This window comes from Schistocerca americana, chromosome 2 (assembly GCF_021461395.2).
Source record: "Schistocerca americana isolate TAMUIC-IGC-003095 chromosome 2, iqSchAmer2.1, whole genome shotgun sequence".
NCBI lineage: Eukaryota > Metazoa > Arthropoda > Insecta > Orthoptera > Acrididae > Schistocerca > Schistocerca americana.
In genome coordinates, this window is record NC_060120.1 from 689,492,969 (window position 1) to 689,508,808 (window position 15,840).

At 43.7% G+C, this 15,840-nt stretch overlaps 1 long non-coding RNA gene across 1 annotated transcript in view; it reads right to left on the reverse strand.

Moving 5' to 3' along the window:
* Positions 1 to 7,921: 7,921 nt before the first annotated feature.
* LOC124595547 overlaps positions 7,922 to 15,840 on the reverse strand; it is a 447,507-nt gene continuing 439,588 nt past the window's right edge. Inside the window, exon 3 of the long non-coding RNA XR_006978222.1 lies at positions 7,922 to 7,965. This is a non-coding gene — a long non-coding RNA (uncharacterized LOC124595547). The remainder of the gene's footprint in view (positions 7,966 to 15,840) is intronic.

Consider the following 15,840-nt stretch of genomic DNA (forward strand, 5'->3'; position numbering starts at 1 on the left):
GAACGCCCAAAATGATACAGCAGTCACAGTTGCCACCGGAGAGGACAGTACTACTTTACATTTATTGCAACACGAAGGTGCTGATTTTTACCAGACAATTCAGATAACTTATCGGAAATTGACGGAAGCATGGCTATTGTAAGTGGAGGCCAAGAATTTTGCTGTTACTTAAGTGGTGACGGGAAAAGGAAATCTACAGCCTGCCCTGAAGATTGGGAGTAAAACGCCAACAAAACTACGAGAATGCTGGAACAAGCGTATATTGGAAATAAAAGAAGTCGAATTGTTAAAATTACTCATAATAGCCCAAGAGAGGCACGAAAACTAGATCTGATGTGTACTTCAAAGGCGGTCAGAAATGCGTTCAAAGGAAGTGTCATCAAATTTCTGCTGGTGACACGCAAGCAGTTTTGCACACTTTCTGGGAAACGATGTCATGGTATCAGAGGAAGGTTTACTTTATAAGTCTTGTGAACATAATTCCGACCAAACGCCCGGGGAAGATCACTGGTGAATCCAGGAGAAAAGGCAAACTGGTTTATCACCTGAGAAATGATACGAGAAAACAACAAGAAAAAAAATTTTCTCAATACTCTTGGCATTAAAGGAAAAACAGTGAGATATTGGCTGTATACTTCTACACATGGGATGAGCGCTGACCCAAAATCTTCACGTGTCCAAATAAAAATAAATAAAAAGAAAATAAAAAACGAAGAAGAAAGATAAGAAAAACTTCGGAAAAGAATTCCTGGAATGTCTTCAGAAACTGCCATCATATTATTGCAGAACGTCCTCCTCCAAGCTGTATCTTGACCTTATGTACACAAAAAATAACAGCGTTATGGACACTACACCAAAAATTGCACTAAGGAAGAGGTTTCACCATTAAGTCGGGCCACCTTTAACTTTATTTTCGAAGAGGGTAACCTTAGCTTATTATCGCCCAAGAAAGACCAGTGAGACTTGGGTTTCAATTTTACGGGCTCGGTAACTTGAGTGGAGACATGTGGAAGCAGCACATACGACGCAAAGAGCACGAAAGGCTGAAGAAAGACCCAGAAAAGAAAAATGTCCAACGCAAGCTCTGTACAGTCTGCACAATGGATTTACAGGCCGTGAAAGTAGAACCACTTTTACAGGCAAGCGCAGTTTGGCCATTACGATGTATAATTTAGAAAGTCGTGGTGCAGTGTGTTATTGCTTCGAGGAAATGCAAGGTGAATTTGTTGAATCAAGTTTTGCCTCTTGTATCGTGAATACACTATCCAAAACGATTAAGGAAAATTCCGTCCCGATCATTTATATTCTGACAGCTGCACGTATCAGAACAGAAAAGTAGTATCATCAAATGCTCTTCTAAGATTATCAGTTGATTAAGGAGTACTGATTACGCAAAAGTTTTTGGTGAAAGGTCAATCTCAGATGGAGTGTTCCTCAGTTCACAGTTCCATCCAGTGCAAGTTCAAAGGACGTGAAGTTACACTTCCTAGACAATATGGCTTGATATCTAAAGAGACGAGAAGAAAGTCGTGATCTTACAAAGTCTACTACTTACATTATTCCTTCCTCACTAACTATGCAGAGAAACGTTTGTGGCTGTATGACTCACTTAGGCCTGGAAGAATCGCAAAGAATGAGCCAACAACGACACAGTGCCGTCCAAACAGTATTATTTACTACAAGTGCACTTTCAACGACGTGTGGCAAGAAATACCAAGATCTGAGAGAAAAATTTCTGAAAAACTTTACTTCCCGAAACTATAAAAAGAAAGACTGAAAGTCGGGAAAGCCAAAAGGGATCATTTACAACAGCATAAAGCCGTTGTTCAAATGGCTCTGAGCACTATGGGACTCAACTGCTGAGGTCATTAGTCCCCTAGAACTTAGAACTAGTTAAACCTAACTAACCTAAGGACATCACAAACATCCATGCCCGAGGCAGGATTCGAACCTGCGACCGTAGCGGTCTTGCAGTTCCAGACTGCAGCGCCTTTAACCGCACGGCCACTTCGGCCGGCAAAGCCGTTGTTCCTAAGGATTGTCATTGCTATTATGACAACATTCCTTACGAAGGATCATCTTGGACATTACTTTTTCAGCAGTGACAAGGCGGTGTAGTTCTATGTTCGGCAGTTTTTCAGTTGTCTGTTGAAGAAATTTGCAGATATTGTCAGACCTATGTGAACCGTGTGTATATTTGAAGTTTTCCCATTAAGTCTTTCACTAAAGTCTTTCCAAAACGAAGTTATTACTGTTTTCTTCTCACCAAAAAAACAACATAAACGTGGTAAGCCGTACGGGAGACTGACAATCCAGTACCGAGTAAATAACATTCCTCTTCCATAAATACCGAGACAATTCCACGTATCTTGCGTAATTAAGATATCTAAAGAGTACATTTTCTTTGTTCCACTTTTTGTTACAATACGAAATACCATTGGAGTGCAACAATGCAATTTTCGTGACTCTGTGAAACGTAACAGATATTCTAGACAGTTTTCACGTCTTTGCCGTAAAATTGGTGTTTTGCTACTTACGCGATATTGTTTCTTCACCGACGATATCTTGCTCTATTGCAATTTGTCGCGCAACAGAACAGATACACAACGGTCGCACGTGCAGCACTTACACTGCCTCCACACAACTGACCAATCGAATGCACATCTGTTGTTTACACCGACTACCTCCCTCCGTACTTACTGCTCTGACATCGCCTATACACCAGGAATAAGATCAGTCTTGGAAATTGTTGGACTAATGGTAAATACTAAAGAGATGAAAGGTAATCGCCAGATGTCATATATCGAAGTGTCGCTTTTAATTTCACTGGAGCCAGTTCCGATACTTATCGGAATTACTAAAACCGCACATTGCTCTAGAAGTACTCGCAGTATCCTTTTGTCATTCTAAAGTGGTTCACAAATGGACCTGTGTTTACGAGTGCTTCCTTTGTAAACGTTGTTGATACTTCGGTGTTATTTCTACGCAAAATCCAAGTCCAAAATTTACGACTTCTGTCCTTATTACTGGATTTTTCTAATGCTATAACCTGAACAGCAACTGTAATGACCGTCCGAGTAATCTCAGACTCCGTATTGAAAACGGTGCTCTAGAATTTTGACATTAGAGTGTGGAAAAAGCAGCAGACGGTGCCACTGTCGTACCAGTCGTCATGTCAATTTCTGTGGAGTCACTTCACACTGAGATGACTTAAGTCATGGGATACCTCTCCTAATATAGTGCCGAATCTCGTTTCGCCCGGCGTACTGCAGCATCTCGACGTGGAATGAACTCAACACGTCGTTGGAAGTCCCCTGCAGAAGTATTCAGTTATGCTGACTGTATAGCCGTCCATAATTGCGAAAGTATTGCCAGTGGAGGATTTTGTGCACTGTTCTATGGGATTCATGTCGGGCGATCTCGGTAGCCAAATCATTCGATTGAATTGTCGAGATTGTTCTTCAAACCAGTCGAAAACTGTTCTGGACCGGTGTTTGGAACATAATGACCAAGAATGGGTGCAGATGTTCTCCAGATAGCAGAACATAACCATTTCCAGTCAATGATCGGCTCAGTTAGACCAGTGTAAACACACCCCACATCATTATGGAGCCACGGCCCGTTTGCACAGTACCTTGTTGACAGCTTGGGTCGGTGGCTCCGTGGGTTCAGACCACACTCGCAACCCATCATCAGCTCTTACTAGCTGAAATCACGAGACAAGGCCACAGTTTTACAGTCGTCTAGGATCCAACTGATATGGTCATGAGCCCAGGAGAAGCGCTGCAGTTGATGTCGCGCTGTTAGCAAAAGCACTCCCATCGGTCGTCTGCTGCCACAGCCCATTAACGCCAAATTTCACCACACTGTCCTAACGGATACGATCGTAGTTCGTCCCGAATTGATATCTGCTTATTTGTAAGCACAAGAGGTGTACAAATTCCGTTTTTAACCTGCCCATGCTTGCATGTTAGCCAGGCATGAAAGATGCCGCACGTTAGCAACAGAGCGGGCAGGTTGCTTTACTCCCATCCAAGCCAAGCTGTGACCAAATCAAGTCTTGCTTGCCTGTTCGGCTTCCCGCTGTCCTACGCTATGAAGCAGTTTATTGTGTACCCTTCCATTGTAGTGTTATGAGTAAGGTTCGGAAGTTGACAAAAATACTCGAGTGTAACAATACGAAGCTGAATGAAATACGTGTTCATTCTGGGTCATTGCAAGCCAGAAAATGGTGGATTCTATTTCTCATTTCGAGTTTATTTATTAATTTCGATATGAACGGTATTCTCTGCAACTTCATCCTCATATGACTAGTACTGGCTATTATCAGTTCGAACCGTCGACAGTTCATCTCTAATGCATGTTTTCTGTAGCAATGAGAACAATTTCCAAAAGTCGAGATCCTTTGCAGCTAAGAAACTGAAGATGTCTGTTATAGTACAACGCCAACTGGAGTGTGGATGTGGAATCTAGTTTTTGTAACTTTAGTGTGTTGCAGCCGAATGTGACCCAAGTTATACCGATTTTAATTACTTTTTCCAGGATGTCTATTGTGGGTTCACTGAATTCGTTGTAAGAGACCCAAATAGTTCTTTCTAAATCATCCAGATGCACGTAGTACTTTCGTCTTATTGTGTTACTGTAAAAAGTACATATATGAAAGAAGTAGTTTTTCTTTCACACTAAGCTTTCTTTTCACTACGTTGCATACTACCAGACTTGACTTCGCCTGAGACTTTTTTTCCAAATTTGAATCAATTTTTGCCCTAAACGTACTGCTAAATGCCCTCAAGGGCTTAGCACATATTTCCACACACTAGTCAGCCACCGAGTCTTTGTCCTCTTTAAAAAAGGTTGAGGAGTGAGGAAATTGCTAGTCAACTTCACAGACATGTTGTGACATACTCGAGGTTGGTGAATTAAAGTTTAGTGAAGTTTTACAAAACTTTTATTGTGAGACACCTATAAATTTATATGAAGCTGCCTTACAAATGTACGGCATATTTTCCGCTGCTGGACTTGTGCTCTGTTTCGTGAGAGGTATATATTCCTCAATTGGTGATTTATCTAGAATCTCCTTTAAGTTTAGTTAGTTCATTCTGCCGCTTCCACCGTCGTGATAAATGAGCCGCAATGAAGCTACCAACGCAAACATATACCTGGCTATTCTGTAGTCACGTTGGATTGACAGCACAAGCTGTTATAAGGTGCAAAAGCTGAACGGGTAGCATGAAGCTTGCCAGGCTAGGGGAAACCCAAGCCGGCCTGCTTTACCATCTGCGTCAGTCAGTACACATGTCCGCCTGCTTAGCTTAAATAATTCGGTTAGAGAGCGGGTTGGTCTCTGTAATAAAAAACTGAGTGAAGAGATCAACAACGAACTTCAACGGATGGCATGTGACGTCCGCTACGACCGGATACAAAAAAAAAGAAGGGTAACGTGCTTCTCTCATGCAGCGGCCTGGGGTTCGATTCCCGGCCGGTTTGCAGAGTTTCTCCGCTCATGGACTGGGTGTTGTGTTGTCCTCATCATCATTTCATCCTCATCACCGGCACGCGAGTCGCACAATGTGGCGTCGACTCAAATAAGACTCGCACTCGGCGGTCGAACTTCCCCGGATGGAGCCTCTCGATCAGCAATGCCGTACGATCATTTCGTTTTTGTCAGTACACATGTACTTTTGTGTCTGCGTTGTGGCAGGTTGAGTTGCTTTACTGGTTGCGGTGGAGATAGGGCAGGCAGGCTGGAAGGAGAATTTGTACACCTTTGGTTAGCACTGACAACTCTGCGCAAACGCCTTTGCTCTCGCTAGTTAACCGAAGGCCGTCGGCCGCTGCGTTGTCCGTGGTGAGAGGTAATACATGAAATTTGGTATTCTCGGCACTAAAGAGTACTGAACTGCCCTCTAACGATTTCCGACATGGAATGTCCCATGCGTCTAGCACCAACTACCATTCCACATTCGAAGTCTGTAATTCTCGTCGGAAACCTTTTCACATAAATTATCTGAGTACAGATGATAGCTCCGCTTTTATAGCTTATGTACAGCACGCTACTGCCATCTGTATACGTGCATATCTTTGTCCCATGTCTTTTGACACCTTAGTGTAATTCCACGTGGAAACCCAGCTTTAATGACTATTGTGGAGCTAAGTGATAAACAGAGCTCGCCACGAGAGGTCGCTTTACAGACGGAGCCTCCATCGGCAGCAGCAGCAGCAGCAGCAGCCGCGCCTCTGAACGCGGCGGCTTCAGCTTCCCGCGTAAATCATGAGCGGACGGCAGGCCACGCCTCGCACCTTACACCCCCGCCTCCCTAGCCGCCTACGTGCCCTCCCTCCCCCTCCCCCTACATCACGCTCCTCGCCCATCCCAGAGCCAGCACCAGTCGGTTATAAATTGCCCGGGTCCGCTGGCGAAGTTATACCCGCCATGCAGAGACGGCGGCGAGGCCAGTTTCGTTAACAAAGTTGTCTGCGTGCGCGCCGTCTGACGCAATGGCACCGAACCAATTTGGCGTTATTTATAGCCGCCGGGGATGTATTAGCTATATAGGACTTGTCTTCCCGCCTCGCGTCCGCCCCCGCCGCCTATTCGAATATTACGGGCAGATATAAGTCGGAGGAAAGAGGAGGCGGGAGGCACGTGCGCTTCGCGGAAGGGAGCCACTGAATTTTCAGCTCAGGTGCACTCCATTGGACGGGCGGGATTTATGGTGGGAGCCGCGGTGGCGAGGGAAGGCCTTAATGGGGAACCGCTGTGAACACTAATGAAACATGAAGCCCTTTTTAAGCAGTTGCTTTACATTCAGCTACAATACTGGGCTCACTTACTTTGTGCTTCTTTTCATGCGTGAACTTATCAAGTGAATCAGAATTAGAAGGCTGACATCAAGGCTATCAGTCTTTTCTTCCTGTGCATTACCAGTACGGACCAGGAACAACACTATCACAGACTTAATGCGTAAGAGACACCAATGTAACTTCCTGGAAAATTAAAATTATGTGCCGGATTGGGACTCTAACCGGGGACCGTGACCTTTTGCGGGTAAGTGCTCTACCGACTGAGCTATCCAAACATGACTCATGACCCGCCATCACAGCTGTTCTTCCATCAGTACCTCACCCCCTTCCTGCCAGGTTGTTACATACCAGTGCACAGTCCGCTGCTGAGTGAAAATTCATTCTGGATTTAATTATATCGAACGAGATGTGAACTCGCTTGTAATCCCATCAATATAAATAAGAATCTGCAGAATACACATGTCAAAATTTCAGTCCTTACTTCTGTTCTAAACAGAAATATTTCTTGTGTTCATAATACTTCTTAGAATATTCGTAAATAGTTCAGCAATAAAACGTCTAAGTACAGAATGTTCCGTTGTAATGCAGAATATTTTTTCTTATGACGTGTTTCTTCAATACATAGATGACTGTCGAAACAATTGTAACAAAATTTTATAATAGGTGATGAAGACATAAAGATAAAAACGATGTGTAAATTCTCAGTATCATGAGCACTAAACTTCTGCAGTAATTTCTTCCATCTGAAGAGGTTAAAAATCCTCATTTATCTTACCCTTTCATCGACGATTTGTTTGTCCGAATGGTTCTCGCTTATTAAACAATAGCTTCATCGTGAGTTCAGTTTGTAAAATTTACATTAAAATGTAGATTAACGTTAATCTAAATAAATTATTTAGTATTTTTTGTAATATAGACCTACTGATGACACAATGGATAAATAGTGGTATTCAGGTAAGCTTTCTCTTTTTCTTACTTTATTTACTATTTATTTTTCACTTGCTTTCCAGTGAACACGTAACAAATGTTGGGAGGAAACATACAGCCGGTACGAGGTAATCAACGAATGAAACACAGCAAAATTGATCTACACTATTAGAGTCGATTCTCTACTTACACTCTCTGGAGTTTTGTTGACGAGTTCTAGAGTTCTGACAGCACCTAAAAAATAAAAAAAAAGTTGTTACTTTAATTATGAAGTTGACCTTTAACATTCTGTAACTTCTATTAAGAAAACATAAAACTGAATTTAGGACTTGCAGATCCTGTAATTACAAAGCTGGCAGCAGTACTAGTAATAGCGGCTGTAATGATGGCTGCTGGGAAGAATGCGCAGAACAGCAGTGCAGCAGGGAGTCAAATGCGTACTACACAGCAGAATAGAATATGTCGCTCTACAAACATTTTCAGGAACCGAACTACATCAGTACTGGAAGTGTGACTGACACTATGAGGCTCACGTGACGTAAATATATTGAATCAAAAATGGCTCTGAGCACTATGGGACTCAACTGCTGAGGTCATTAGTCCCCTAGAACTTAGAACTAGTTAAACCTAACTAACCTAAGGACATCACAAACATCCATGCCCGAGGCAGGATTCGAACCTGCGACCGTAGCGGTCTTGCGGTTCCAGACTGCAGCGCCTTTAACCGCGCGGCCACTCGGCCGGCTATATTGAATCCTCTCATCTCATTTGTACATTGGTGCTTCCGAAATAATATCTCATTTTCTCTATTTGTGCATACATGGTCTCAGTCGCCACGATATCAATAGCTTATTGAAACTGGTACTGTGCGTGGAACTACTGAAATGTGTGTTTTCTTAGTGATGCAAGTTTCGTTTCATTCAGTTAAAGAAATCATCAATGACAAAGTCTTATCGTCGGTTTTTTACAATGGGACTGCATTTAACTAGAATTTTCTCTTTGGAACCGGCTCATTAGTGCCTACATAAAAAAAACTGGGCTCCATAAAGTACGAATAATGAAACACATGCCGGCCGGGGTGGCCGAGCGGTTCTAGGCGCTGCAGTCAGGAACCGCGCGACTGCTACGGTCGCAGGTTCGAATCCTGCCTTGGGCATGGATGTGTGTGATGTCCTTAGGTTAGTTAGGTTTAAGTAGTTATAAGTTCTAGGGGACTGATGACCTCAGATGTTAAGTCCCATAGTACTCAGAGCCATTTGAACCATTTTTTTGAAACACAGCAACTTTGAACATTAAGTCTACTGGTACGTTAATGTTTTCGGACGACCAATACACAGGCGACGGGCTATTGAGGGACGGAAGCAGTTCCCCTCCTCCACGCTGGCAAATATTCTTCTAAGCTTCCTATTGCAATAGTACAAGTAACAGTACTAACAACAGTATAAAAACACCGTACCTAATATTTAACAGTCACGATATATCCGACACTAACAAGGAAAAATTAATTATCCATGAAAACGACAGAATAGTGACAAAATTTTTTGGGGCAGACATAACTGGACCGTAAAGCGTTATGATTGTATACCGAAACTTACTTATTTAGTTAGCGAATCATATAAAAACCGCGAATACAGGTTTTAATTACAAACAACATGATGATAAAAAGTTTTTGTTCGAATGTCCGCAGATTGTTGCGGAGACATGGCTTAGCCACAGGCTGGGATATGTGTCCAGAGTGAAATTTTCACTCTGTAGCGGAGTGTGTGCTGATGTGGCAGATCTAACTGTGTGCCAGACGGAGACTCGAACTTGGGACCTTTGCTTTTCGTAGACAAGTGTTTTACCGGCTTTTTTCCTTATTGAGGATGTACTTTAAAACAAATTGTTTCTGTTAGTAAGAAGGCACCAAAAACAAATTAAAGAACAGAAATTATCTCAACATGAAATTTTTTTTTTTAGTCACGTTTACTTCATGTGTCGCCTTCCAACACACAGGTGAACTCAAAACATCTAATAGCAAGTAAAAGAATTGAAATCCCAACAGCTTTATTGCTTAAACAATGGTCACACGGTCAAAGGAAATCAAAATAATGATCAAAAACAACTAGACAAGTCCAGGACGCAATTCTGCATGCGTTTCCCGTCTGCGGACAATGTTCATTAGTACCAAGTCGATAACGATCTCACCTCGTGTCATCAAGACCCACTGTGGGGGTAATCTTCTGCCTGGTATATCCCAGCTGCGAGCAGAGTTTATGAACCACTGCACAAATTATTTGCGAAGATTTGTTAGTAGCGAGGAGTGTGCTCAAATGTCCTATGATTACCTGGGACATATCGCCACTACTCGAGAACCATGTTCTCATAATCGTAGAATAAGTAGTAAATGGAGATGCCATTAAAAACTGTGAGAGTGTGATTCTTGACGGTCGGAAAGTATGCATCGTTGAGGAATAGAAGGAGCCAAGTGTCAATTGTACGTGGCGGAGCAAGAAGGTAGCAGGCGAGTATCTTCTGCACCAGCATCCGTACGTCAAATGCTGTTCGAAATGTGAAATGGTATTCGACAGTGTCCGCAAGATACCAATGTGGACAGAGGGGAAAATCCATCAGCCCAATTTCGTGCAAGCTGTGTTCAAATGGGTCAAATGGCTCTCAGCACTATGGGACTTAACATCTGAGGTCATCAGTCCCATAGGACTTCGACCTACTTAAACCTAACTAACCTAAGGACATCACACACACCCATGCCCGAGGCAGGATTCGAACCAGCGGCCGTAGCGGTCCCGCGGTTCCAGACTGAAGTGCCTAGAACCGCTCGGCCACACCGGCCGGCTAATGTGCAAGCTGTGTCGTGTCGTGTATTTCCAGTTGAGCACGTGGTATCATATTGTTCATACTTGTGTAGGGAGCAAAGGCTGTTAGACTGCTTTCCATACTACAGGCCATAGCGTGGCCGGACTTTTACTCTACATCACATTGGGAAGGAGGGGTCGCGGTAGCAAACGATACACTTCTCTCACTCTAAGAGCTGGGGTGGCCGGCACATCAGGGTGCACGTAACTATATTCGAGTATGAATGCCGAGATGTGAAAAGGAGAAGGAGCGATGTGCGCAATCTTAACAGGTGGCAGAGCGGATCCGGGAATCAGTTTGTCTGACCGACTGCCTGTAAGTATGTTGATGGTGCCACGTAACCTTCGTACTGGTTGTGGTATAGTCAAGGTTATAACTCGACCTGGTACGGAGATCAGCGTCGCTTATCATGTCCTACAGCTCCTGCAAGCTACCCTCTGTAGTAGTAGTTTAACAAATTCGTGTGGTCCACGAAATTACAGGCCCTTGTGAGCTATTTCCGGGTATTAGTAATTTCTGGTATTAATAATTCCTAATGACGCAGCATTCAACTGTGGTACTGCATTTCACCTATTCTTTATGATGAAGGGAGGAAATAATCAGTCGGGGGTATAGATTAATTGATATTTATTCAGTACCGATGGCATTTCATTAACTAGCCGTGTGTCTGTTGGAATATACATCATTACAACTGGTCTCTCAAGTTAACATGATTCACTTTCGCCACGTAATTAAGGAAAGGGAGAGGGGAGCGCAAACTTGGCTTCTATGTAATTTTATGCATGCACACAATTACACCTAAACCCATGCTTATTACAGTCCATTACTATAGGTCACGCAAAGACACTACAAGCAAACTCGGTCAGGGTGGAAGAGTATTTGCCTAAACATTTCAATTTTCGTTAAAACGTACGCTGATGAAAGGGGTAGCAAATGGGGCAATTTTGGTTTAATCTTGCTTTCAGAAACACCACGTTATTGAGCTGGGGGAAGGGGGGGTTAGAACATTTACTATCATATGGCGTCAAAATTTTGCAAGTCTATATTCTATCAATGGCCATTAAAATGTGAGCTTCCCTAGATACAAGAGTTTAAACCGCGTATTTTACGTAACGCACTTCACTGTAAGCGAATCAAATAGTGATTGCGGGGGGTGGAGGCACAAGAAACATTAACTAACCATCACATGAGTACTATTCCACACACGTGGCCAAGTAGCGGTAGCCAACAGAAATGCAAAAAATACGGACACACAAGATTATTCCTTCTCTATCTTACACTCACCCACTACCGTATGGTTATTCACTCGATTACTATGCATTTTCAGACCGAAACTGCAGTTTACCAATGTGACGGTTGCTCCGACCGACCACGTGGCGGCAAAGCAAGTACACAAAGAAAACACATGAAAAAATAAATAAAAATCCCCCAAAATATTGCTATAAAAGAAAGACCACATTAAAATACATTAAATGAGTGAACTTTCGTTAAACACAGAGCAATAATGTGACCGTGCGCTTAAAAGGGGTAGGACGTCAAACGGGCCGACTCGGAGCAGGAGAGGCATCACAGGACATTTTCATTTCCAGTGTCTATACTTTTACAAATAAATTCATAAAAGTTTGTCAGCATCACCAGGAAGGATTCAGGATTCACACTCATAGCAGTGGAAGTTCGAAAACATAGCAAAATAATTTTTTTACGTGTGAAATTTCATCATTTTTTCACTTACTAATGGCTGCATTTGTTGCTATAGGTACACTTTTCTTCATAAGTTAGAGAGATTCTTCGATGAATTTTGCACGGCATACATACCATACTTACAGGTGTATGAAACTCTAGAATTTATTTAATTTATGAAAAAACGAATGATCTGTTGTATTTTAAACTTCATGTTTAGAAAAAACACAAATTTTGTAGTTAATTACCTCAATTTTTACCACAGTTTTTAATAGATCTGGAAAATTCTACAGTTTCATTTCTCTTACTTATGAAGAAAAGTGTACCTATAGCAACAAATGCTGGCATTAGTAAGTGAAAAAAAATTATTAAATTTCACATGTAAAAAAAACTTACTTCGTTATGTTTTCGAACTTCCACTGCTATGAGTGTGAATTCTGAATCCTTTCTGGTCATGCTGACAAAGTTTTATGAATTTATTTGTAAAAGTATAGACAGTGGAAATTAAAAGGTTATGTGATGCCTGTCCTGCTCCAAGTCAGCCCGTTTGACGTCCTACCCCCCTTAAGGCCCATGGTGCCTGGCGTGACCAAGGCACAAACGCGAAGTTCTACTGAAATTTGACTAAATTATGAAAATAAGCTCCCTTATGGGGGTTTCGTGGTAATGTCACACCTGATATCAAAATCTGGAACATATTAACGAGCAGATTTGAGACATTCTGATACCTTTGTTAACATTATTAAAAACGAGAGCTGCGCCTCCACGTCGGTCCAGCGGCGCTTTAATTTGGCGGCTTGCTGTCTGTCGGTCTCGTGTCGGTGGTTGGGATGCGAGTTCGCGAAGCATCGCGTAATAAATTTCCAAAGTATTACGATGCCATGAGGTAAAGTCCTTTCCGTATTGTATTAGCACCCGCCAGATCGCTAGGTTTGCACATTCCATCCACCATGCCAAAGTCGAGGGGTATCATGGAAGACGTGTTTCACTAACCCGGCGGCAATAATATGAGGGCATTCTGGGTCCTGGAGGTGTGCCAAATTAATCTTCCCAACATCACGGCTGCGCCATACACGTTGTTGCTGGCGGATGACCGTGGGTATGAAGGCACTATGGTCTGAGAAGGCGTCCAACACTCCCGGAGCAAGATCATGTGAGATATGAAGTGATCAAGACGACTGGCTAAGTGACTAATAAGATTTGTATACCGGTGCTGGTCATCTTGCACTTTCTCCCAAGTATCGATGAGATGCATGTCTCGCACCAATATCCGTTCTCAACAAGCCAAAAAGTGTGGGACCTGATCTTTGTCGGTGGAGCACACAGTTAAAATCGCAGCCGAAGATCTATTGATCGTAGCGACCAAGAAAGAGCGGAGTGATTACGTCTGAGGAGAACTGTACATATTAATGATACGTGTGTAGGTAACGTCGTGTCCTCCAGCGCTCTGGCAGAGGAGAGGTACCTCTCATCTTCGATAGGAATGCAGATACACAGTAGTATCGGAGTATTGTTGCCAGTCTGATCACCCAGTGTCATATATGACACGTAACCATAGAAGTCGGGATGGGATGTGAAACGCACTTCATGCAATAAAGCAAATTCAATATCCCGTGCATAGATCTTTACCATTGTTCCAATCATATTGAGGTTCACTGGGCCGATACGATGAGTCTGTCGTCTAAATGCAGTTGGCAAGTTATTTATTAGGCTGGAAACGTTTATTGACTGTCAAACCGTACCGTCACCTTTGGTCACTCCCAACTCCTTGGCCAGAACCGATCCTAAAGCACCGGCGCCAACGGCGTGGGCCATGTCGGTGTATCTTGCATGGCGTCATTGTCCTTATTCCACGTCGTTGAAAGCAGTGCAAGACCATCTTTCATCATCGCACGGGATGGATGCCCATCTCATGTGTCGGTGTATGAGCATTCAGCTGTAGGTAGGTACGAAACTTCCTCTGTCTCATTCTGTGTTCCAATGCTGCAGCAGGCGACGGTTAGCTTCGCGGGAGCATATCGAGGAGGGTAGCACAGTGGTTAGGACACAGGATTTGCATTCGGGATGATGACGGTTCCTAATTTAGGTTTTCCGTAATTTCCCTAAATCGCTTAAGGCAAATGCCACGATGATTCCTTCCTAAGGGCACAGCCGCTTTCCTTCTCCAACGTTCCCTACTCCGAGCTTGTGCTCCGTCTCTACTGACCTCATTGTCTATGGGACATTCAACACTAATCTCCTCCTCCTCCTCTTCCATGGGAGCTTCGTCTAGGCCGGTGGAGTTGTCGTCCTCTGGCAGCTGGTTCTCATCCTGCCCTGAAGTTGCGCTGTATCTCCGCTTATGGCGCTTTAAGGATTGTTGCTTTCTGGTGTGTCCTCCTGTGTCAGACGAAGGCAGCGACTCACACTGTTCCAACGAAGAGGTCGCAGTTGGGACGATCAACGAGCCTATCGTTATGCGTATCGTCATCTGTCGACGGAGGTGACGCAGTCGAAGTGGAGCATGTGACACCTAGAACTGGCTTTCATCTTCCCGCCACATCGAAGGATACTGGGTTGGATCATGAGGGCGTGTTGGATGCCGTGGTGAAGCAGCAACAGTCGTCAGGGCGTCATCATAAATCACGTGTACAGTGTCGGCTGCGGCGGCGGCGCCATGTCCACAGCCGGTAGTTACGTGATCAGGCGTTGGCTGCATTCAGATCAGAGGTACTCCTCCGTCCCACATATGGAAGTCCTATGTTGTCCAAAGGATGATGACACAGCAGCCACCGATATAGAGATATGAGGGGATATGTTTTTTAAGTTCAATTCGGACCTGTCGGACTTCGCTCAAGACAGGATACGTTCGGAATTGCGTCCATGTTTCCACGTCATGGCTACATATCGTGCCACAGTGACGACTTATTCTGCTGGGAGTTCAAATACCCTGATCGTGCTGAGTCCCAAAGCAGCATGAACAACGCCCGCACTACCCACATTGCCATCAGTGTGGTAGAAGCAGAGGCCTCGTTTTCTTTCCCAAAGGATTTTTTCACAAGTTGCATCGCTGATTTTACATAGACTATACTGCTCACAATGGATGCATATACGTCGATGATAGGGCCGCCGGGATTTTGACCTCTTCTCGTGAAAGTCGTTCGACTTAGTGTGCTCCTGATTGTGCAAATTCGTTTTGGAACGTAAATTTAAGCGTCTATTTTCTGTATTGGTACAGGAAATGGCCGAGTACTAGGTAAACAAACACGAGAGCTTACTCCGCGGCGATGACACGAACGGCACATCTGCACTGCTGCCCTGCCAAAGGCAAATTGAGTGATCCACCCAAGGACGGCTCAAGACGCGTCCTCACAGCCTTACTTCCTCCAGTACCTCGCCTCCTACTTTAGGCGAAAGTAAAACTGTGAGGAGAGGTTGTGAGTCGTGCTTGGGTAGCTCAGTCGGCAAAGCACTAGTCTCCGAAATGCAAAAGTCCCGAGTCCGAGTCTCGGTCCAGCACACAGTTTTCATCTGTCGGAAAGTTCAGATCAGTGCAAACTCCACTGCTGTAAGTAGGACAATCCAAGTGCTTTT